The sequence below is a fragment of the Schistocerca piceifrons genome, chromosome 2 (genome assembly GCF_021461385.2).
Source record: "Schistocerca piceifrons isolate TAMUIC-IGC-003096 chromosome 2, iqSchPice1.1, whole genome shotgun sequence".
NCBI lineage: Eukaryota > Metazoa > Arthropoda > Insecta > Orthoptera > Acrididae > Schistocerca > Schistocerca piceifrons.
The window spans coordinates 954,696,739-954,723,028 of record NC_060139.1 but is presented as its reverse complement, the minus strand read 5'-3'; positions in this window follow the sequence as shown (position 1 = coordinate 954,723,028).

Sequence of the window (26,290 nt, the reverse complement as noted above, 5' to 3'; positions counted from 1 at the left end):
GAGTCCACTGCAGCACCCCACGAGTGGTTGTTCTCGTTTGCACTTTAGAGACAAAATTGCGTGCATTGTAAGAGTCGTTTGCAATACCCCTCAACGTGAAAGTGAGGGTATGAAGGACCATCACGTTTACGAAAATATGAATGTACGAAGAAACAAAAGCAATTGGTACGTTTGTTTGCGTGGCCATCTTCCACAGCAGCTGTTAGCCTCTGTTAACTACGGGGTGTTACAAAAAGGTATGGCCAAACTTTCAGGAAACACTCCTCACACACAAATAAAGAAAATATGTTTTGTGGACATGTGTCCGGAAACGCTTACTTTCCATGTTAGAGCTCATTTTATTACTTCTCTTCAATTCACATTAATCATGGAATGGAAACACACAGCAAACACCAGCGTGACTTCAAACACTTTGTTACAGGAAATGTTCAAAAGTCCTCCGTTAGCGAGGATACATGCATCCAACCTCCGTCGCATGGAATCCCTGATGCGCTGATGCAGCCCTGGAGAATGGCGTATTGTATCACAGCCGCCCACAATACGAGCGCGAAGATTCTCTACATTTGGTACCGGGGTTGCGTAGACAATAGCTTTCAAAGGCCCCATAAATGAAAGTCAAGAGGGTTGTGGTCAGGAGAGCGTGGGCGCCATGGAAATGGTCCGCCTCTACCAATCCGTCGGTCACCGAATCTGTTGTTGAGAAGCGTACGAACACTTCGACTGAAATGTGCAGGAGCTCCATCGTGCCTGAACCACATGTTGTGTCGTACTTGTAAAAGCACATGTTCTAGCAGCACAGGTAGAGTATCCCGTATGAAATCATGATAACGTGCTCCATTGGGCGTAGGTGGAAGAACATGGGGCCCAATCAAGACATCACCAACAATGCCTGCCCAAACGTTCACAGAAAATCTGTGTTGATGACGTGATTGCACAATTGCGTGCGGATTCTCGTCAGCCCACACATGTTGACTGTGAAAATTTACAATTTGATCACGTTGGAATGAAACCTCATCCGTAAAGAGAATATTTGCACTGAAATGAGGATTGACACATTGTTGGATGAATCATTCGCAGAAGTGTACCCGTGGAGGCCAATCAGCTGCTGATAGTGCCTGCACACGCTGTACATGGTACGGAAACAACTAGTTCTCCAGTAGCACTCTCCATACAGTGACGTGGTCAGTGTTACCTTGTACAGCAGCAACTTCTCTGACGCTGACATAGGGTTATCGTCAACTGCACGAAGAATTGCCTCGTCCATTGCAGGTATCCTCGGCGTTCTAGGTCTTCCCCAGTCGCGAGTCATAGGCTGGAATGTTCCGTGCTCCCTAAGACGCCGATAAATTGCTTCGAACGTCTTCCTGTCGGGACACCTTCGTTCTGGAAATCTGTCTCGATACAAACGTACCGCGCCACGGCTATTGCCCCGCGCTAATGCATACACCAAATGGGCATCTGCCAACTCCGCATTTGTAAACATTGCACTGACTGCAAAACCAAACCACGTTCGTGATGAACACTAACCTGTTGATGCTACGTACTGATGTGCTTGATGCTAGTACTGGAGAGAAATTAGTCGCATGTCAACACAGGCACCGAAGTCAACATTACCTTCCTTCAATTGGGCCAACTGGCGGTGAATCGAGGAAGTACAGTACATACTGACGAAGCTAAAATGAGCTCTAACATGGAAACTGAGCGTTTCCGGACACATGTCCACGTAACATCTTTTCTTTATTTGTGTGTGAGGAATGTTTCCTGAAAGTTTGGCCGTACCTTTTTGTAACACCCTGTATAGGTTATCTGTCTTCAGCTGACTGCAGTCTGATCACAATTCTTTAAACTCGTCAGTACTGAAAGTATAGAAAACGTGTCACCTAACCCTTCAAAACATCTAAATGAATGTGTTCGTCGGGCCTAGTGACTGGTGATAAAAAGCGCGACTGGAATTGGAGAGGCCGCGGGGTCGAATTCCTGTTGGACCACAGAAAGTTTCAGTCTGCCTTTAATTTCATTTCCGCCTCCCAACGACGTGAAGAGTCTCCAGTCACGACACGTGGTTCGTATTCAACGTTAAGCGTTAGGTTCTCCTTCCCAAGCTGGATGAGTGGGATAGGTAAGTGTTATGCATGTCACCGAAGTGGCGTCCAGTTTAAATAATTGCACTTGGGCATTGAACCACACGAAGTTATTCCTATTCTCTGCTTCGGAAAATATATAGGGTGGTGTGAAACAGTTTGGAAAGCTTCTAGGGGTGTAGCAGCGGAGGTTGTGGTGAGATATTATTGCAGGGAAAAAAATTCCATGCGTTAAGCCGCTTCCGAGTTCCGCGCGAGGTAAAATGCGGTATTCCTCAGACATCTGTGGGTCCCACAGTTGCCACTTGTTGTTCAAATGCTTATTACCAGTTGTTATTCGCATTTGTCGGAAGTCATAAATTTAAGCTAGGTGAACAAAAGCTACGTTCATTCGGTTTCAGGAAGCTAAACGAAGAACACGTTTGGCGACATTGTCACTGGTAGGTTGCTCGCTTTGGATCCCGTGACAGCTTAATTGCCTAAATTCAATTCTAAATAATTCGGAATCGGTGCAATGTATCTAACTTTTTTTAAATAATTATTTCTGAGCACATTATCGCCTGCAACATCCCTACAGGCTTTTCAGTCTGTTCGTGACCATACCTACAAACACATCAAACAAAATTTAGAAAGCCCCTTTTTTAGTTTATACTTTGTAACTTTCTTTCATTCAAAGTGTCAAATAACATCGAACACTCTCTTCTTTTTCAAATAGCTCTGGATTTTTCACTGTTGAAACAATTTTCTTAAAGGAAACGTTCATCTATTTGCGATCTTATTTATGCATGATGTAGGCATTGTCTTTGTCCAGGTACCGTAAAATTTAAATATCTCTTTGTTTCCAGATATTTAGTCTCTATATTGGGAAAACGCTCTCACGAAAAATACGAGGGCAAATCAGAAAGTTTTTGCCCCTATCTTTTTAGCCAAATTTCAGTTGTAAATGCGAAGTCAACATATCCATTTCCAGTATTGGAACTTTCTTGGCTCGTGGGCCATACCTGCCAGTAGCTCCAGCGTGCGGCACTGTTGTCAGTTGTTAAAGATGGCGGTTGTGCTTCAGACGACCACGGCATTAGAGCTATCAAGTGTGATTCGTTTTCTATGGAGAAAGGGCTGAACACCCATCGAGATCTACAGTGCAATGCAGCCCACCTTTTAGGAAAACTCTCTCTCTTTGAGAATTGTGAGGTGGTGGTGGTGGTGGTGGTGGTGGTGGTGGTGGTGGTGGTGGCGGTGGTGGTAGTGTGAGTTCGTCAAAGGCCGTGAAGTCTCGGATGGCAGTGAGCGGTCTGGGAGCCCGCTTTCATGGCTGACTGTCTAACATTCTGCGTGGTGTCTGTCTGTTCTATATCGTGTCTCCCTACCACTTTCGCACAACGACGCTCTGAGCGTGTTTTCTAGGGAACTGACTAGTTTGCACCTGGGACCTGTTGCTGGTAAGGAGACGCCAGACCACACATGACATGTAGAGTTCAGAAGAGTTCAGTGAGACTAGCGTTGATATAACCAACTGCACTCCCTGTAAAAGAATCTTAATACTAACTAAATTTAGTGGAAGGGGTTCAAGGCTTTCCTATTTTTAGTTAGCTGGTAAAATAACGTCGAAAAGCAGTTACGTTTACCATTGGAAATTATATTCTACTCACAAAACATTGTTTATAAATTGCACTATTGATAAAAGGAAATGTTTTAATACAGGATGGTAAAAACCAACTGCGTTCAACAAAAATGTGAACGAATATTCCCTGAGTGGGTTTCCAAGTTCTACAATGGGTCAAAGGATGGCCTATGCCATATCACATCTATAATCTAGATTTAAATTAAGTTTCACAAGAGAGAAAACTATCAAAATGGTCTACAGTGACCCTCAATTATCTTTAATTACTTATCTAACTTGTCGTAAATTACAGTGGCTGATGTGGCTTCTCAATAACTATATAACAGAAAAATCTTCGCGTTTCAGATTTTTACTTCAAGTGGCAAATGTGAACACCATGAGCTTTAATTGACGATCGACACTAGTATTACGCAAAAATGGGGTGCAACAGATGAGACTTCTGCAGTTCTGAGTGAAGCTTTATGCGCTGTTATGCAGCATCGCCTGTGTTCATTACCTTGTCGGTGTTCGTCAGGGGGCGGCGGACAGCACAGCTCCGCTCACCTCGCAGTCTCGGAAGCAACTGCTCTCCTAACTTCTCCTTACTACAATTTACCGAAGTTGGTTTAAAAAAAACTATCTGGCTGTGTTTTTTTCTGACCAATCAGGGTCTCAATGTTAACCTTAAGCTATACCTACAAAAATTCTGTCTGTCCAATGAGAAACGTAATACTTTTCGTGGTGGGGCAATGTTTTTTAAAGTTTGCAATGTAACAGAGATGCGAAAAAGTCTCACGCTAAAACTTGCAGCTGGTGTGGTCCTTTTAGCGTTATCGTAAGATCTATACGGTTTTTCTGGAGGGCTCTAGCATTTAACATTGGCTAGGGGGTGGTCCTGAGACGCGAAAAAGTCTCATGCTAAGACTTGCGGGTGGTGTGGTCCTAGCGGTTAGCTGGCGACGTGGGTGTCCGTCCGTCCATTATCGTAGGGCCTTCCAGCATAACACGGTTCTGCTCTCGGCTTCTGTTCTCGTTTCTTCCCTCGTGACTGTGTCTGTCTCACGGTGGGAAGGTATGACATGCGTTTAGGCATTCTTGTGTTAGTCTGTGGTATTCCATTTGCTCACTCGTTACTCGTATTACTTTGGTTAATTTAACGTCACGATTTATTCGGAGCTATGTGACATACTACTGCATTTGCTTATCATGTCAGGGTTTTCATGGAAGGTGTTGGATTTGCCTGACACCTTACAACTGACGACATCATTTCCCGCGTGAATGCAATGGCGAAAGCAGATCGTTGTGTGCGCACCACGGCCATTAGCTGAGAGCTTGGCATATCGCATGAGAGTGCTTATGACATCGTTCACGGCTCCTTAGGGTACCAGAAGGTTTCATGTCGGTGTCTGCCTAAGCAGTTGCATGATACGATGAAAGGCAAGCCATTGATGTCTTCACTGAATCATCGGGAACGGTGATCGAAGGAGGGTGAAGATTTCCTGGACCGCATTGTTACTGCCGATTAAACACGACGATGAAGCCAAGACTGTAGTCTTACGGTGATTTCATAGTCAGCTGGATAATTCTACCGCAGAAGCATCCTTTACTTGTGTGTACCTTAGCTTGGCTAGTAAAATATAGGGGCAGTGACTCTGGTTTTCCCTCGAACCAGAACCGCGGGCAGCCTTTGCAGTGTGTTACGAAAACTAACAACAAAATACAGATTACGAAGAAACAAAAGCACAAAATCTATCAGTATAGTTGGAGTGAGTTCGATGGGCAGAAGGTAACGTCGGACGTTAGTAGACGATGCCACAGTCATTTGTTTGTTTGCATAGAGCAATGTGCAGCATACTGGTGATTAGTGAGCTTCCCGCAGAGAACAATCAATGGATCATTCACATCAGTACCCCACCAGCGCCGTGGTTGGCTGTTGATTTACTCTGAGGCACGTGATGAACTACTGCAACAAGTAGTCGAATTTGAGCAGAGAATAGCTGGTGTTAAACTAACTTTAAGTTCTGTTGCCGTTGAGTCTTTGAGCATAAGAGAAGCGCTCAGGCTAAGTATGGTAGGCACTGATGCATACTCATATGTGCCTACGCCCTCGCGAACAATGTGGTTCACACATTACTTAGGTCGTAAGCCACTCACTGAAGTGATGTGCACGTAACAGGAGGATCTTCGAATTGCGTTTTGTGCAGAGAAGGATGGAGAACAGTTTTTGGCGTTGCCAGTATCCACTGTGTATCAGTCCCACGCCAAACGCTCCAGTCGGTAACCAGCAACACTGGAGTGAGGACCACATTGGGCTACTATTTCTGACGATACCTGGTAAACTTTACATGCCCGGCACACCATCTATGTCGTTTCTTAACGTAATACTTGTTACGTTTGGTTTATGTTATCCACAATCAACGCTAGAGTCGCTAAGTACGTCCTCCATGCCTAACTAAAGTGATATTTCTTAAGTCTTGGTTTCACTATCAAGCGCAGTGTCAAAATTGCCTCCCTGATGCCTTTACCTTTTCTAAGTGCTAACTGAGTGCAATCTAACAGCTTTTAAATTTTCTTCCCGATTCTCCTTCTTAGCAGAGAGGAGGCAGAAACAAGTGTCTGCCAGTAATCCATTTCGTCTAAGCATACTTGCGAGTTTAGTTTATATTCTTTGAAATAATCAGCGACCAGTTGCACAAAATAAATGTTATTACTTTACTGGTTTCAGGCACCTATACCGTAAGGGCACTAGGTGCCTGAAATCGCTAAAGAATAACATTTATTTTGAGCATCTCGTTGCTGACTATTTGAACAAAAACTTAATCATAAAGTTTTGCGACTTCAGGCTTGAACAATTTTGTGTGATATAAACTTGCACATGAGCGTATGCCTGAACGTCTTTGCACATCTGTAGAAGGAAATACCGGTTCCAGCTTATTTTGTGTTACGGCAGCATGTCAAGAGACCTTGAACAGATCTGTCGTAATCTGCTTCACGCCCTTATTCGAGAATACGATCGTCGACCATGTGTGTGACGAATAGCAGTAAGAGTAAGACTGAGGCAGGTCATAATATTCTGCTGTTAAAATACGCAGCAGTCATTCAGACCGCTGACAATGACACCTCCATAGAACAATTCAGCTCTTTCAGAACACATTTTGAGGGAGAAAGGAAAAAAGTAAATAATACTTGTAAGTATGGTAGCGGCATGTACGAAGCCTATTTAACCCGCGCTGTGTTATTTTTATTTTAGGATCTGAAAGACTGGTGGTGAAATGATAGTCCCATATTTGAGGTCTCCGTAGCTCATTTCCGTCGTGAGTAATGGCAATATTGCTGCCAATATTTCGCATGGTGTAATAGCTTCTGCCAAAGGTGTATCTTGCCTTTTGTCACGTTCAAGTCGGTCTGGGCCGGCCGCGGTGGCCGTGCGGTTATAGGCGCTCCTGTCCGGAGTCGCGCTGCTGCTACGGTCACAGGTTCGAATCCTGCCTCGGGCATGGGTGTGTGTGATGTCCTTAGGTTAGTTAGGTTTAAGTAGTTCTAAGTTCTAGGGGGCTGATGACCACAGCAGTTGAGTCCCATAGTGCTCAGAGCCATTTGAACCATTTTGAAGTCGGTCTGGGATGCCATAACGTCAACAAACGGGAGAGGGAGGAATAAATGGCGTTTGTACCAAACCGTTCGTTAATAATGTTCTCCTAATTTTCTGTTTCCATTCATCTTTACTTAATGTCAAGCTTCCACCGATTGACCGTGTGCCTATTCATAACCAGTATACAAGCCATAAAAATTAATCACATAGCTTTAGTAGGTAAAACTGGGTGTACATAAAGTCCGGGGACACTTTCAATTATATATTACACAATAACTAAACATTGTACAGATGTCATATATACTGCGTTTTGAACAGGAACTCTGAAAGTGTTTTTTTTTACAAACATTCGATATGCGAACCATGAGTGACCCAACAGACGTCAATAGGGTAATCGAATTCTTGCCATACCCGTCCCAGCACGGCATCGTCGACTGTGGCAGTGGCTTCCGTATTCTCTCTCGGAGCCCTCCTACGTCACGTGGGTAGAGGCGGTACGTACACCAGATCTTTAATGTGTCCCCACAGAAAAAAGTTACACGGAGTGAGACCTGGTGATCGGGGAGGCCATGTCGTGAAACAGTTGTCCCCTTCTGTAGCACGGACGATCCATCGATGCGGCAGCTCCGTGTTCAGGTATCCACGAAGTTCACGATAACAATGGGGTGGAGCCCCATCCTGCTAAAAGATGAACGGAGAGTCCGACAGCATTTGAGGCATCGGCCAATGCTGCAACATGCCCCAGCAGGAATATCCAGTGACAGTGCTCTCGACGAAGAAGAATGGCCCGTACGGTTTTCGACGTGACAAGGCACAAAAAACATTTACTTTATGGGAATCACGCTCAAATCCAATGCATTCGTGTGGATGCTCTGTACCCCAGATTCGACAGCTGTGCCTGTTCACTTTCCCATTATTGTGAAAGTGATTTCGTCGCTAAAAAATAAGCTGTAAGCAATGCCACATTTGCGACAAGCGCCGACTATCGGCAAATTACCAAACTACGCTGTGGTGGTATAAATGAAAAGAAACTTTTAGGGTTTCTCTTCAAATCGAGATATGTACAATGTCTGGTTCTTGGGCAGTAAATAATTGAAAGTGTTTCCGGACTTGATATACACCCTGCACATTACTACAAATTTATTTCGAACAGATCTGTGCGCCAGTGGTATTTTTTGTGACCTTCACAATGCGTTTAATTACGTAGACCTTATTGTTATCTTAGAAAAATTCAGTGTTGTTCAATGGGTTGCTTTATTCATAACTGGTTTCAACCATGACAAATAAAATGCAAAAATCGCGCTAATTAGTTTAAACAACGTTGAAAGCAAAGAAAATTTTAGTGGCTGTGGAGAAAAGAAAATTTTGCACATACAACACGCAATTTTTACGTAGACAAAAGAGACATGAAACTGGATCTTCAAAAACAATTGCAGTTCTATTTTAGTATCTGTGATTAATTAGCGACTTTTCAGTATACCGTTAGCTTTCTGTTCATAACGAGATCTGAATTTCTGTCCTGGCCGGCATGGCTATACATACGCTACTGGCCATTAAAATTTAACAGACAGGAAGAAGATGCTGTGATATGCAAATGATTAGCTTTTCAGAGCATTCACACAAGGTTGACGCCGGTGGCGACACCTACAACGTGCTGACATGAGGAAAGTTTCCAACCGATTTCTCATACACAAACAGCAGTTGACCGCCGTTGCCTGGTGAAACGTTGTTGTGATGCCTCGTCTAAGGAGGAGAAATGTGTACCATCACGTTTACGACTTTGATATACGTCGGATTCTAGTTTATCGCGATTGCGGTTTATTATATCGCGATATTGCTGCTCGCGTTGGTCGAGATCCAATGACTGTTAGCAGAATATGGAATCGGTGGGTTCAGGAGGGTAATACGGAACGCCGTGCTGGATCCCAACGGTCTCGTTTCACTAGCAGTGGAAGTGACAGGCGTCTTATCCGCATGGCTGTAACGGATCGTGCAGCTACGTCTCGATCCCTGAGTCAACGGATGGGGACGTTTGCAAGACAACGAACAGTTCGACGATGTCTGCAGCAACATGGACCGTCAGCTCGGAGACCATGGCTGCGTGACTCCTCCGGTCCCAGGTCCGAATCCTGCCTCGGGGATGGATGTGTGTGGTGTCCTTAGGTTATTTAGGTTTATTAGTTCTAAGTTCTAGGGGACTGATGACCTCAGAAGTTAAGTCCCATAGTGGTCAGAGCCATTTTCAACACCTGACGTTTCTGTCTCGCTACACAGCACTTTTAAACACCGTGCATGTTCACTGACACATAGGTGTAGCTCTTGATTTTGACGTCTCTCTCTGTTGAGAGCGCCAATGCGAGTACGCAGACCCTTGCGTCACGGCACCAGAGATTGTCGGTGACTAGTTGAACAGGCGAGGTCGGCGACCTCTTCCTCTCTCCCTCCTCCTTCCCTCCGCCTCCCCCGCCCCGGAGAAATGGAGAGTAAACAGAGTGAGTGCGCCCCCGCCCCCAATTTCCCGCCAGCCCTTAGCAGCGAAATATGCGAGGCGGATTGAGGATGTCGGAACCCTCGCTCCGCGGCCCTCAGTCACGCAGCGAACACGTGAACAAATAGCGTGGCTCAGTGCCGACACTCACGCTAAGAATCAAAGCGTACACACCGCGAATCACTCCCACAGTCGCAGTCCCTACATTTCCAAGTATCGCAGCAACAAGTAAAGTAAGGAAAATTCCACTGTTCGCAAGAAAACGACAGTCTGCATTACTACCAACGCTATACATAGGGTACATTCGCATTAGAACGAAAAAGAAGATACACTAGACAAATCACTGTTCATAAAAGTTTGACAGCATTTGTTGGTACCGTACCGCACCACTCACTCTTATTGCCGGCCTGCAACATGCTCTATTGCATCGTTGTCGAGCTCCTCACCATTCTCTTGCGCGGATCAGAGGCCACACACGCCGGCCGATGTGGCCGAGCGGTTCTAGGCGCTACAGTCTAGAACTGCGCGACCGCTGCGGTCGCAGGTTCGAATCCTGCCTCGGGCATGGATGTGTGTGATGTCCTTAGGTTAGTTAGGTTTAAGTAGTTCTAAGTTCTAGGGGACTGATGACCTCACAAGTTAAGTCCCATAGCGCTCAGAGCCATTTTTGAAGAGGGCTCACACACACACACACACACACACACACACACACACACACACACACACACACACACACAGCTGTCTTCGGCCATAAGACCTGCCGTCCTTCAACCTCCTCCTATCTTGCTGTCTGTAGGTAGAGCAGCCGTAATCACCTCGCTCACATTCGTAGTAATAATCTTGTCTTCTCTTGTCTCCGTCTGCGTTGTCTCTCGACCCCTGCTGCTTCTCTCCACTTTCTATTCATACGAATGTTTGACGTATCAGCTATTTAATTTCAATTTTTGTGCTAGGCAAATGAGTACGAACTTTGCGCGAGTGCAAAGCGGGGCGTACGTCATCCGGTACTTCGAAGTACTGAAGTTTCTCCAAACTCTGTTCAAAAAATTCGGAGTATGTATCGTTTCACCGTCTGCAAGTAAAATTTGAACTCGCATCATTTGTGCTACAATACCAGCATTTTTCAGGGAACATCGTTTCAAGCTCTTCATACCATAAGCTTTCATCTTGATTCAAGAACAACATACGCGGAGATGAAAAAAGTCATGGGATATCTCCTACCATAGTGCCGGTCTTTCATTTTCCCGGTGTAGCGCAGCAACTCTACTCGACATCGACTCAACAAATCGGTCGAAGTCCCCTGCAGAAATATTGAGCCATGCGGCCTCTGTAGCCATCCATAACTGCGAAAGTGCAACCGATGCAGCATTTTCTGCACGAACGGACATCTCGATAATGTCCCATAAGTGTTCGGTGGGTTTTATGTCGGGTGATCTGAATGGCTAAACCGTTCGCTCAAACTGTCCACAAGTGTTATTCTAACCAATCGCGAACAGCTGTGCCCAGTGACATAACGCATTATCATATATAAAAACACCATCGTTGTTTGAAAACATGACGTCTACGAATGGCTGCATAGGGTCTCCAAGTAGCCGAACATCCAGAGGACCCAGTCTGTTCCATGTAAACACAGTCCACACCATTATGGAGCCACCGCCAGCTTGCACGTAGCCTTCTGGTCCATGGCTTCGTGGAGTGTGCGCCACACTCTAACCCCACCTTCAGTTTTTACCAACCGAAATCTGGGCTTATCTGATCAGGTCACGGTTTTACAGTCGTCAGGGGTCCAAACGATATGGTCCTGTACTAGGAGAGGCACTGCAGACGATGTCGTGTTCTTCACAATGGCACTCGCGACGGTCGTCTGCCATTAACGCCAGATTTTGCCGCACTGTCCTAACGCTTTCGTTCGGCGTAAGTCCCACATTAATATGGTTCAAATGGCTCTGAGCACTATGGGACTTAACATCTGAGGTCATCAGTCCCCTAGAACTCAGAACTAATTAAACCTAACTAACCTAAGGACATCACACAAATCCATGCACGAGGCAGGATTCTAACCGGCGACCGTAGCAGCAGCGCTGTTCCGCATTGTAGCGAAAATGGTTCAAATGGCTCTGAGCACTATGTGACTCAACTGCTGAGGTCATTAGTCCCCTAGAACTTAGAACTAGTTAAACCTAACTAACCTAAGGACATCACAAACATCCATGCCCGAGGCAGGATTCGAACCTGCGACCGTAGCGGTCTTGCGGTTCCAGACTGCAGCGCCTTTAACCGCACGGCCACTTCGGCCGGCCGGATTGTAGCGCCTAGAAACGCTCAGCCACATCGGCCGGCCCACACATTAATATCTGCGATTATTTCGTGCAGTGTTGCTTGTCTGTTAGCACTGACAACTCTACTCAAACGCCGCTCCTCTCGGTCGTTAAGTGGAGACCGCCGGCCACTGCGTTGTCCGTGGTGAGAGGTAACGGCCGAAATGTGGAATTCTCGGCACACTGTGGATGGCGAAATACCGAATTCCCGAACGATTTCCGAAATGGAGTTTCCCACGCGTCTAGCTGCAACTACCATTCCGCGTTGAAAGTCTGTTAACTCCCGTTGTGTGGCCATAGCCACGTCGGAAACCTGTTCACATGGATCCTCTGAGTACAAAATTCCTGATATTTTTCTTCAAAATCTTGTTTCTGTTTCGTAGCAGTCTGATTCAGCTTCTCTGTAACAATAATCTGCGCATGCTGTGCTTGAACCTTCCGGTTCGAAGTATGTTCCTTATCCGCTGGCCACACATCTGAATCCATACCGAGAAATGTTAGCACCCGGTTCAGTTCTATGGCTATCTCTCCAAGAGGTACTCGATTCGTCACGTTAGATCGTAGAAGCTGGAATTCTGTCCGCTTCGCCAAGGTAGAAACTTGGTATCTCAGTTGACATGTCTTTGTCTATGACCTCGCTTTCAAGTCTAGCTGCATTGGTTTCGAACACTTGGAAGATGAGTACGTGTGTTTTGCATTTCTTTACGTAATTGTGTGTTCCATTTATTGGCTCCCGTCAAATATCTTTGCGACTTTTTCTTGGCCGTCCTTCAATAGTGATTTTATTTCAACCTGATAATTTCTATTCACTTCATTTAAATACCATTTCCTCATGACCTTCCCTAACTGGTGACATATTTTTCCTTTAAATGTTTCTTTAATTCCTTCACGAATATTCTTGGCTTTCCGTATGTCCTTTTAAGTCCTTTACGGCTTCTTCTTCACTTTCCAGAAGATAGCTGAACAGCACCAGTATTTCTTTTCGAAAACAGACATAATGTCTTATGGGATAACAGCAATCAGTGATTTTATGTTACTTAAAATCCGTCTTGATTGCAAATTTTTTTTTTTTATTCATATGACCGGTTTCGGTTCATTCAGAACCATCTTCAGATCTGATATTTCAGTTACAGGAGTAACCCGCCCAAATCCAGCAACTTTCACATGCTACGTCACATAAAAGACGGATTTTAAGTAACATAACCAGTATTTCTATCATTACTGCCTTGTCTACTGTTTCTCCCTCAGTTACATATTCAGAACCGGAATCTTTGAATCCTGCAACATCGCGCAACACTACCCAATGGCATGTGCTCTTTCATTGGCGACATTTTTACACTTGAAAGTCAAAACCATAAAACACAAGAGAACTGACCTCCTCCATCCAATATTCGTAACACGCTAAATAATCCTCAAATTTTGCACACACCTGCAAACTGAAATTGTGTGTGATTAGTAGTCTGGAGATACTTTTAACGTCTCTTTCTGCGACTACTGATCGCCTTGCCGTAGTGTGGTGCCGAAAACTGCGCAGCTCCATGTGTGTCTTCGAGTTGGTCATCTTGAACCACTGCTATCCATCTTGCAGTCGCTTTACGTTTTACATGGGATTTCGTTGGTGATGCGACAGTTTTTTTACGCTCTCCGCACATGGACTGGTCATTTTACTGTCCGAAACTGTTTCACATTATTGCATTTCGAATCACTATTCTTCGCCGAAAAGCGGCAGTCCTTGCACGGTACGCCAACTTAAAACTCCCCTGTTGTATTTTATTCATTAATTTTGTTTCTATCGGGTTCAAATATGGGAGCTTTACGGAGAGAACACGCTTAGTTACTTACTAATCACGACCTGTGGCCCTTATACTTCGCAAATATGAGAGTTCCTCTATTATACAATGGAAAATGTAACTTTGAAATAATTCCACTGCAAATCAATATTACTTCATTTTTTTATCCTTCCGACACGTAACACGCTCCCTAATAATGCCTATGCTCGTCCACCTTTTTACGAATATTGACCGTGTCATTTCAGTTACCACTGCTGCCATGCATTTACACATTAATTTAACAGGCCGAGTAACAACCACAATGTTGCTTCTCCCAGAATTTCGTAACTAACTCCGCACTCCTGTCTCTGAATAAATCGATATACTGAAATTCTTTTGCCCTACGATCCGACGCAATACTTTCAACTGTAATCATACTTTCTGAAAAAAATTCCTCAGACCATTTATATACGACGCAGCTGCACGCGGCCGTTTAGTTCCCACCCTATACAGTGACTCTGCACTAACGTGCTGGTGGGAACCAGTGACTCTTGGGCGCTGTTGACACTAAATAGCAATACAGTACCCCCACCAGGGAAAAAGCACGGTCAGCTTCTAAAGTTCCAGAAACCAGCGATGAGAATGGAGTAAATTTCACTACTTCTTGAGACTTTAAAACTTTGATAACACTTTCTTAAGCACTGAACAGAAAAACGTGCTCTAATCGGCAGGTGTTATATTTAGCAGGTTTCTAGTAAAACTGAAAGAGAGATAAGTTCCATTTACCAAAATAAAAGTTAATGAGGCACATTCTATTCTCTACTGGTGTTTCTTGTAGCAGTTGAAAACTTCTCCATAATATTATTTATTTCCATACTCTCTTTTTTCTTGGTTTACTAAATTCTTTCTCCTTAAAGAATTTATAAACTGTTTTTTTACTCATGCACTGACGAAGTAAATTTGGCTCGCATAATTCCAGGGAACATTATTTCAGGAAGATGAGAAATGCATAGGTACGCATACTTTCAACAACTTCTTGTAAGTTAAATATCTTCCAGCACACACAGGAAAGCTCAAAGGTGAATTAAGAAACTTTGTTAGTCAACTTCTTGTGAGGTATTGAGTAATGTATTCGAGTGTACTCTTAAATGTTCTTGCTTTTCAAATAACACATGTATATTATAATACTTCAAAAGCTTGTCATTTTCATATTTTCTAATTAGATGAAAGACTCATTTTGGACTTTCATCCGTATCCCAGGGATTTCCCTCGTTGAATGTGTCACAATTACTATAAAAAATATTCGAAAATCTATCTTAAACATTTGCTGAATAAAAACCTTTCTCAGACACGCGTGAGCTACAAAAACATTTTTTTTCCTTTCTGAGATTCTCTTTGTTTTTCGTTTCGCTCCGGAAAGGCTTTTCCCGGCACCGCATATTACATTACCATAACATACGGTCTTATCTCACACAACGACAGATTCTGTAGGCGATACGGTGAATTTTAAATTCGTGTCACTTGCGTGATGCTCTTCCCATGGCACCTCGTTCCATGTGAGAACGCAGCTAGAACCACATTCATCACAAGAGGTGACAGGTAATTTCCTTGCCACACCGGGAGTGTATCTGACAACATGACGAGATTACTTGGCCACTGCAGATCATTCATATTCCATCTTTTCTTACAAGGTTCAGATTCAGCACCCACTACTATTTTTTCATCCCACTTGTGTGTTAACCGAATGGAGTACCCTGCAACATATCTTAGACAAACATATGGACGAAAATTTAACAACCATTCAGGACTCGAATTCGATAACAGGATAAGACAGAGAAGGAAAAAATCGTACGTGAATATGGACTGGGGGAATGGAATCAAAAAGAAACTGCCTGGTAGAATTTTGCACAGAACATAATTTAATCGTATGTAACACTTGGTTTGAGAATCATAAAATAAGGTTGTTCACCTGAAGAGACCTGGAGACGTCAGAAGGTTTCAGATAGATTACATAATGGCAAGACAGAGATATCGAAACCGGATTTTAAATTGTAAGACATTTTCAGGGGCAGATATGGACTCTGAACACAATTTATTTATTATGAACTATAGATTAAAACTGAAGAAACTGCAAAAAGGTAGTATTTTAAGGAGATGGGATATGGATAATCCGAAGGAACCAGAGGTTTTAGAGAATTTCAGATAGAGCGTTAGGGAAAGACTGACACGAACAGGATAAAGGAATACAGTAGAAGAGGAATGGATAGCTTTGAGAGGTGAAATAGTGAAGGCAGCAGAGGATCAAGTAGGTAAAGAGACGAGGGCTAACAGAAATCCTTGGGTAACACAAAACATATTGAATTTAATTGATGAAAGAAGAAAATATAAAAATGCACTAAATGAAGATGGCGAAAGGTGGTACAAACGTCTAGAAAACGAGACTGACAGGAAGTGCAAAGTTGTTAAACAAAAATGAATTTGAGGACAAATTTAAGGATTTAGAAGCACATATCACTAAGGGAAAGATAGATGCTACCCACAGAAAATTAATGAAACCTTTGGAGAAAAGAGCACCACCTTTATGATTATCAAGAGCTCAGATGGAAAAGAAGACCGAAGCAAAGAAGGAAAAGCAGAAGGGTGGAAGGAGTACACAAAGGGCCTGTACGAGGGTTATAATATGGAAATGGAAGAGCATGTAGACGAAGATGAGATGGGAGGTGTGATACTGCTTGAGGAATTTGACGGAGTACTAAAAGACCTAACTCGAAACGATCCCCAGCAGTATACAACATTAGAACTATTGATCGCCTAGGAAGAATCAGCATGACAAAACTCTTCCATCTGGTCAACAAGATGTATGAGGCAGATGAAATACCATCAGACTTCTAGAATAATATAATAATTCCAACTGCAAAGTAAGCAGATGCTGACAGGTTTGAAAATTACCGAATTGTCAGTTTAATAAGTCACGGTTGCAAAATATTAACACCAATTATTTCTTGAAGAATGGAGAAACTAGTAGAAGTCGATCTCAGGGAAGATGAGTTTTGATTCCGGAGAAATGTAGAAACATTGGAGGCAATACTGACCCTACGACGTCTCATAAGAAATAGGTCAAGGAGTATATACCAGTTGTAGAAAGCTTTTGTCGATGTTGACTGGGAGACCCTCTTTGAAATTCTGAAGGTGGCAGGGGTAAAATACAGGGAGTGAAAGGCTATTTGCAACTTATACAGTAACCACACGGAAATTATAAGAGTCGAGGAGGATGAAAGAGAAGCAGTGGTTGAGAATGGAGTGCGACAGGGTTATAGTCTATCCCCGATGTTATTCGATGTTTGTACTGGGCAAGCAATAAAGGAAACAAAAGAAAAATCTGGGCCAGAATTAAAGTCCAGTATGAAGAAATAAGAACTTCGAGGTTTGCCGATGACATTGTAATTCTGTCGGAGACATCAAAGGACCTGGAAGATCAGTGGAACAGAATGGACAGTGTGTTGAAATGAGGATAGGAGATGAACATCAACAAAAGCAAAACGAGGATAATGGAATGTAGTCGAACTAACTCGCGTGATGCTGAGGTAATTAGATTAGGAAATGAGACACTTAAAGCAGAAAATGAGTTTTGCTATTTGGGGAGCAAAAAAACCGATGATGGCCGAAGTAGAAAGGATATGAAATGTAGACTGGGAATGACATGGAATGCATTTCTGAAAAGATAAATTTGCTAACATCGAGTATGGATTTAAGTGTCAGAAGTCCCTTCTTAAAGTGTATGCACGGAGTGTAGTTACGTATGGAAGTGAAACACGGACTATAAACAGTTTAGACAAGAAAAGAACAGAAGCTTTTGAAATGTGTTGCTACAGAAGAACGTTGAATATTAGATCACGTAACTAATAAGGAGGTATGAATAGAATAGGGGAGAAAAGAAATTTGTGGCACAACCTGACTAGAGGAAGGGATCGATTGGTAGAAAACGTTCTGAGACATCAAGAGATCACCAATTTAGTAGAGGAGCGAAGCATGGAGGGTAAAAATCGTAGAGGGCGGCCAAGAGATGAATACACGAAGGAGACTCAGAAGGATGTAGGTTGCAGTAGTTACTCGAAGACGAAGAGGCTCGCACAGGACAGAGTAGCATGGGTATCTGCATCAAACCAGCCATCCGACTGAAGATCACAAAAACAACAACATAAACAACAACTACTACAACGGACGCATCGGATACCTGTCCATAACTAATTTTAAATAAATTGACAGAAATGGAAATAGTTACAATGCGAAATGGCAGTCAGATATTTATCAAACATTCTCGATATATTAAATGATCCATCTTTCTTTCTATTGAGAATTGGTATCCACACCAGCAATAACAACACAGTGACGAATGGCATCCGCGAGCACGAATACAGTTTTTTTTTTCTGGGATGGAAGCAAAGTGAATTCGAATACCATCTTGAGGAATATCTTTCCATAGTTGAAGCAGTTAGTAAAGGGTGGAGAAAAGTATGTCTTCCCGTCTCACGCCAGACATGCTGCTACGGGAATATGCTATTTCGTACCGTGGGCATGAACGGTATGATAGCAACGTTTACCATTCCTTCTTCATGCTTTCGATCACGTAGGGCCCTTCAATAACTATCAAATGATTCCTTTAGCCATATTAAACTGCCCTCCAATCCATTATCCCAGGAGTTGGAGCAGAATAGAAGTTGAGAATCGCCGCTTCTCGTGTCGTCTATCAGGCCATCTACGGACACGATGGCGTAGATTTGGCCATCACAAAATGAAGCGAGAATCGTCGCTGAACGCTACAGTTGACTGTACGTCTACATGTGTATCCTACGGTGTCAGAGGTAAAGAAGGCGTAGGAACTCGATAACTTAACCCAGTTTCCAGTAACTGGCTCGAAGGTGCCACGCGGCGCGTGCCTGGATTTCAGCTGTTGCAGTCTATTCGTCTGAGCCAGTCTAAAAATTCTACGATCTCTTCGTGTTACAGTCCTTCTGGAACTTTCCGTGCCTATTCTATTTGCCACAGCGTTTACCCTGAGTTTATCTCGTCACCTCTCGTTCTGAAGTCATAGCTGAAGAGCCAATTGTTTGTCCGATCTCAAAAAAATGGCTCTGAGCACTATGGGACTTAACATCCATGGTCATCAGTCCCCTAGAACTTAGAACTACTTAAACCTAACTAACCTAAGGACATCACACAACACCCAGCCATCACGAGGCAGAGAAAATCCCTGACCCCGCCGGGAATCGAACCCGGGAACCCGGGCGTGGGAAGCGAGAACGCTACCGCACGACCACGAGATGCGGGCTTGTCCGATCTGTCGGTATGGCGTTCCCGTGTCCGTAATGCTGATGATTCGACCTTTCCCACATTCAGAAAGACGAGGAGTAACTACACTTACACCTCGTGTAGACGTGCCGATATTCTAGTAACCTTAGACACATCCTACAGTTACCACGTATTCACTTTGCTCGCCATATGTAGCAGTAGATTTTATCTTCACGGAAAATATACTATCTCATCGAAAGCATCAGGACACCCCTGTGTAATTCGAAATTGACCAATAGATGTCACAAAACATTAGCAAAATAAGGGCAGTCAACTGGAAAGCAACAATCTTTTTACATACACTGCCTGAGAAAAAAGGGAAGCATCGACGAAGAGGAGGAGGAAGCGAAGTGAAAAATCAGAGGTTGACAGGGTTGTGTTATTTGAGTGATAACAATATCGTGTTAAATTTACAAGGAACTTTGCAGCAGAAGCCAGCTGTCAACACGACCGAGCATCTCCTCCGACGTGGATTATTGCACTGTTTCTGTTGGTAAGGGTGTCAGAGTCAGTATGGCCCGCAGCTATTTTTACTCATCCATCATATATACAATACCCAACACTATGTCGGAGTAGACATCCAAGCTGGTCCTACACACGATCCATCGTAGACTGATCTGTATATCTTGAGTATTTCTACAACACGCAGAAATTTCAAAGTGACACATGCCATGCGTGGATGAACACTTTTGTAATGGAAAATCCCACTACGATACTGTCGCATGAGACGCAACGCATCGGGATTCGAGATGTCGTGACGTACATTTGTGTCGTCCAAGTTCCCTCAATCGCCACCAACCGTGACCTGAATTTAGACCGATGGCTCCCCACACCTCGATCCCAGGAGTAACATCGTTGTGCCTCTCCACAACAATGGAAGAGTGGGACCTCTCCCCATGTCACTGCCATACTCACCGGCGATGGTCATCTGTGATAGTGCGGAACCGCGATCCATCGATGAACACAATGCGACGCAGTTCATCAGCAGTCCTTGCTCCTCTGTCGCTGCGTCACTTTAAATCATTTCTGCTGTAGTGTTAATGGCAGTCAACGCATGGGACGGTAATAAGCTATTCCAGATGCTTGTAGTCTCTGACCACTGGTACGTGATGACACAGAATGCTCAAGGGCGACCGTTAGTTGTTTTTGGGTGGCGGACGCAGAACAGCGGAAAGTTCTACGGGACTGGAGAAAGGCCCACGTCACAGCAATCAATAAAAAGGGTAGAAAATCGGATGAACATAATTACCGGCCAATTTCACTGACATCGATTTGTTGCAGAATCATGGAACATATTGTGTGTTCAGACATAATGACCTTCTAGACTCTGAGAAGCTCATTTGTAGAAACTAGCACGGTTTTAGGTAACAGCGGTCATGCGAGACACAGCTGGCCCTCTTTGTGCACGATATACAACAGGCTCTAGATACCGGCTCCCACGTTGATACCTTATTCCTCGACTTTCGAAAGGCGTTCGACTCTGTTCCGCACCGTCGCTTGCTCCAAAAAGTGCGCGCTTACGGTGTATCCGATGACATTTGCGGTTGGATAGAAAGTTTTCTAACAGACAGAGAGCAGTATGTCATTCTGAATGGCGTGACTTCAACAGAAAGAAGCGTAACTTCAGGTGTTCCCCACGGCAGCATAATACGTCCGCTGCTTTTTACGATTTACATAAACGATCTGGTTGATGGCATTGACAGCGGCATCACAACGTTTGCCGATGATGCTGTAGTCTACAGGAAAGTCGTATCACACGAAAGTTGTGAACAAATCAATGACGATTTGCAGAAAATAAATGCGTGGTGTAATGACTGGCAGCTATCTCTCAATATTAGTAAGTGTAAGCTACTGCGTATAACGAGGCAAAAATCCCCATTAATGTATGAGTACAAAATAAATGCCCAGTGTTTGGAAGCGGTAACATCCACCAAGTATCTGGGCGTTGGCTCTGAGGACTATGAGATGTAACTTCTGAGGTCATCAGTCCCCTAGAACTTAGAACTACTTAAACCTAAATAACCTAAGGACATCACACACATCCATGCCCGAGGCAGGATGCGAACGTGCGACCGTAGCGATAGCGCGATTCCAGACTGTAGCGCCTAGAACCGCTCGGCTACCTCGGGTGGCAGTATCTGGGTGTGATTATTCGAAATGATCTCAAATGAAATGATTGGATTACACAAGCAACGGTCAAGGCGAACTCTAGATTGTGGTTTATTGGTAGAATCATAAAGCGATGCAGTCCTTCAACAAAGGAAATAGCTTACAATACGTTAGTTCGTCCACTCTTTGAGTACTGTTCGTGTGTATGGGACCCTCACCAGTTGGGTCTGATTCAAGAGATTGAGAAAGTCCAAAGAAGAGCGGTAAGATTTGTGCCTGGTACACTTAGGCATCGCGAGAACGTTACAAATCTCATAGAATGTTTGAAGTGGGATACACTTGCAGATAGACATGGCCGATCGGAAACTCGAAGACGAGAATGCCTCCCCTCACGTTCCCATGCAGTTCTACAGTGGGTCACCGTCATATCCAAATGTCCCATAAACCTGGATATTACATGATTGGATCAGCCGGCCAAATGGAGACCCATAATGAGACTACTTTCAAACTCTATCAGATGGTGACAAACTAATCTCACATTGGTGCAAAAGCATCTCTGTGTCCTTTAGTGATCGTTCGACATATGATGTCCATGCCTCGTATGTAGCCTACCAGGCCTGGTGACAACAGTGAACATGAACAACACTGATGTTCTCTGGTTGCTGCTCTACCTGTCACAGAGAATTTTAACTCTAATCGTTTAAATACCTGCTGAGGGTTCGTACTTGCACAAAGTTACACTACTGGCCATTAAAATTGCTACACCAAGAAGAACTGCAGATGATAAACGGGTATTCATTGGACAAATATGTTATACTAGAACTGACATGTGATTACATTTTCACACAATTTGGGTGCATAGATCCCGAGAAATCAGTAACCAGAACAACCACCTCTGGCCGTAATAATGGCCTTGATACGCCTGGGCATTGAGTCAAAAAGAGCTTGGACGGCGTGCACAGGTACAGCTCCCCACGCAGCTTCAACAGTTCATCAAGAGTACTGACTGGCGTATTCTGCTGAGCCAGTTGCTCGGCCACCATTGACCAGACGTTTTCAGTTGGTGAGAGATCTGGAGAATGTCCTGGCCAGGGCAGCAGTCGAACATTTTCTGTATCCAGAAAGGCCCGTGCAAGTCCTTCAACATGCGGCCGTTCATTATCCTGCTGAAATGTAGGGTTTCGCAGGGGTCGAATGAAGGGTAGAGCCACGGTTCGTAACACATCTGAAATGTAAAGTCCACTGTTCAAAGTGCCGTCAATGCGAACAAGAGATGACCGAGACGTGTAACCAATGACACACCATACCATCACAGCGCGTGATACGCCAGTATGACGACGACGAATAAACGCATCCAATGTGCGTTCACCGCTATGTCGCCAAACACGGATGCGATCATCATGATGCTGTAAATAGAACCTGGATTCATACGAAAAAAATGACGTTTTGCCATTCATGCACCCAGGTTCGTCGTTGAGTCCACCTCCGCAGGCGCTCCTGTCTGTGATGCAGCGTCAAGGGTAACCGCAGTTATGGTCTCCGAGCTGATAGTCCATGCTGCTGCGAACGTCGTCGAACTGTTCGTGCAGAAGGTTGTTGTCTTGCAAACGTCCCAATCTGTTGACCCAGGGATCGAGACGTGGCTGCACGATCTGTTACAGCCATGAGGATAAGATGCTTGTCATCTCGACTGCTAGTGACGCGAGGCCATTGGGATCCAACACGGCGTTCCGTATTACCCTCCTGAACCCACCGATTGCATATTCTGCTAACAGTCATTGGATCTCGACCAACGCGAGCAGCAATGTCGTGATACGATAAACCGTGTAACCTCCCCACAAAAATTAAAAAAAATGAGAATTGACCATAAACCACACAATAATATTAATTAAATGATGAACCATGTAGGAAATGTAACTTCCTAACAGAAATAATAATATCTGGTAAATTTTATAAGGACAGCAGCGCTGACCTTCGGCGCTGTATTCTGAATAACAAAAGCAAAATTCTTGCCTCAATAAAAACTGCAACTATATCTGCTCTTATTTATCAACACAGCTTCGTACAATGCTGGCGTATATATTTTTTTGATTCTTGGAAGCAATGATAATGCATTGGAAAAATTCTTTAAATTGAAATGAATACTTTTATTTAGAAGAGTTACTTTATAAAAAAATTATTATTGGGGCGTTTTTCTGAACAAATTAAATTACAATTAACATACATTATTAAATATGCGCAATGCTACTTCTTTACCTTCTACAACAATACTCATCCTCCAGAGTCCTGACCAGAGTCGCGAGCAGAGCACACAGCCGACGCTTGCCGACTCCCTACTACCGTATCCGACTGACTACTACTGCAGACTCGCGCAGACTAGCGCAGACTCCCGACAAGCAACAACTAACAATAAACTACTCTCTGCTCAGAGATTCTGTCATGCCTCGCCCATCGCCGGCGAAGCATACACCTTACAACCGCAATCGCGATAGGCTACAATCCGACCTTTATCAAGGTCGGAAACGTGATGGTACGCATTTCTCCTCCTTGCACAAGGCATCACAAGAACGTTTCACCAGGCAACGCCGGTCAACTGCTGTTTGTGTATGAGAAATCGGTTGGAAGGTTTCCTCGTGTCAGCACGTTGTAGGTGTCGCCACCGGCGCCAACCGTGTGTGAATGCTCTGAAAAGGTAATCATTTGCATATCACAGCATCTTCCTGTCGGTTAAATTTCCCGTCTGTAGCACGTCATCTTCGTGGCGTAGCAATTTTAATGGGCAGTAGTGTATATTGACATCCGAACTTGTCTTCTGGAAGCTTCACTTTTTTCAGGCAGAACACTTGAAATCAAAACCTACTGCTACACAACATTCAACAGATTTCTCGTTCTGGTTCATTTCATTAGGTATTGCATTCTATTTCAACCGTTTGATTCTCCAGATTTCGACGAAGGTCTTCACCAGATGGGCAAAGTGTGCTCGCGTATTATTGTCTTGAAAGACAAACCAAAAGCATAGGTGTTGACTACATGGATGGACAATAGGTATGACGACCGATTCTAAATACTGCACAGCGCCCAGATTACATTAGAGTCGTTCGATATCTATATTTCATACAGGCTAAAATCTTTACCAACATCCAGCTGGACTGGCGAAACTGCATATCTGAAATGTGCATCAGGCGTCACACAAGTGCTGAGCTACCAGTATAGAGAAATGGACGCCACTGATCCAGGTTCCATCCCACGTGTTCCTGTGCTCCACTTATCTACGTACTGTAGTGTTGTGAATGGGTCTCGTAGTGTTATTTGTAATATTTTATGGAGGTGATGTTTTATAGTTTTAATACACATATGTAACGGTATATTTTATTGCAGACGATCGATTTCGTTGTAGTATCAGACCGTCATCGGGTCCATCTCCGTCGTGTATCTGGTACTACAATTACGCAGATGCATAGCTGAGACGGTTTTTGGACCCGATGATGGTCTGATCTTAGACAGAAATCGATCCTCTGTACTAAGATACACGGTTAAACTGTTTACTGCATAATGAATTTCTTAGCGTGTATCTGTCATACACTGAGGCGGCGACATTCATAGGATACCTCTTCATATCGTGTCAGGCATCCTTTCGTGTATCATAGCGCAACAACTCGATGTGGCAAGGACTCAATAAATTGTTGGACGTCCTTTGCAGAAATATTGAGCCACGCAGGCTCTGTAGCTGTCCATAATTGCCGAAGAGTTGCCAGTGCAGGATTTTGTGCAAAAACTGACCTCTCGACTGTCCCACGAATGTTCCATGGGATTCTTGTCGGACGATCTGAGTTTCCAAACCATTCGCTCGAAATGTCCACAATGTTCTTCAAACCATCCGCGAACAACTGTCACCCAGTGACAAAGTGCACTGTCATCCATAACCGTTCAACCGTTGGTTGGCAACATTAACGCCATGAATGGTTTCAAATGGTGTCCAAGCAGCCAAACATAAGGCATTTCCAGTCAATGATCAGTTCAGTTGTACCCAGTCAACCAAGTCACCACCATGTTGCACAATCCTTTGTTGATTCCATGGCTTCGTGGGGTCAGCGCCACACTCGAACCCTACCATCAACTCCACCAACTGAAATCGGGCCTCATCTGACCAAGCCATGGTTTTCCATTCGTCTAAGGTCCAATAGATGTGGTCAACAGCCAAGGTGAGGCGCTGTAGGTGATGTCGTGCAGTTGGCAAAAGCACTCGCATCGGTCGTCTACTGCCACAGCCAATCAACACCTGATTTCGCCTCACTGTCCTAACTGATACGTTTGTCGTACGTCCCACATTGATTACTGCGGTTATTTCACCCAGTGTTGCTTGTCTGTTAGCACTGACAACTCTACGCAGACACCACTGCTCTCGGTAGTTAAGTGAAGGTGTCGGCCATGCATTGTCCTTGATGAGAGGTAATGCCTAAAATTTGGTATTCTCAGCACACCTTCGACACTGTGGATCTCGGAATACTGAATTCCGAAACGATTTCCAAACGGAATGTCCCATGCACGTAGCTACAACTTCGACTCCGCCTTCAGAGTCTTGATTCGCGTTGTATGGCCACAACCATGTTGGAACCATTTTCACATGAGTCACCTGAGTACAAATGACAGATCCGCCGATTTAGTGCCCGTTTATACATTGTGTACACTATACTTTTTACCATCCGTATATGTACACATCACTACCCTAGGACTTTTGTCACCTCCGTGCAGATGCAGCGAGCCCAGATTTATAGCGAGGAGATATTTGCGTATTCTCTGGGAGAATAGATCTTTATTCCGTTCTATCATTTGTGAAGTCCCCCCCCCCCAAAAAAAAACAACAATAACTCTTAAGTGACCAAGCAGAATATGTTCACTAGTCTTAAATATAAATAATGTAAAGATGTCTCAAAGCCACATTGGAATAACCAGAAAGCCAGATTACGCAACATTAGTAGTATGA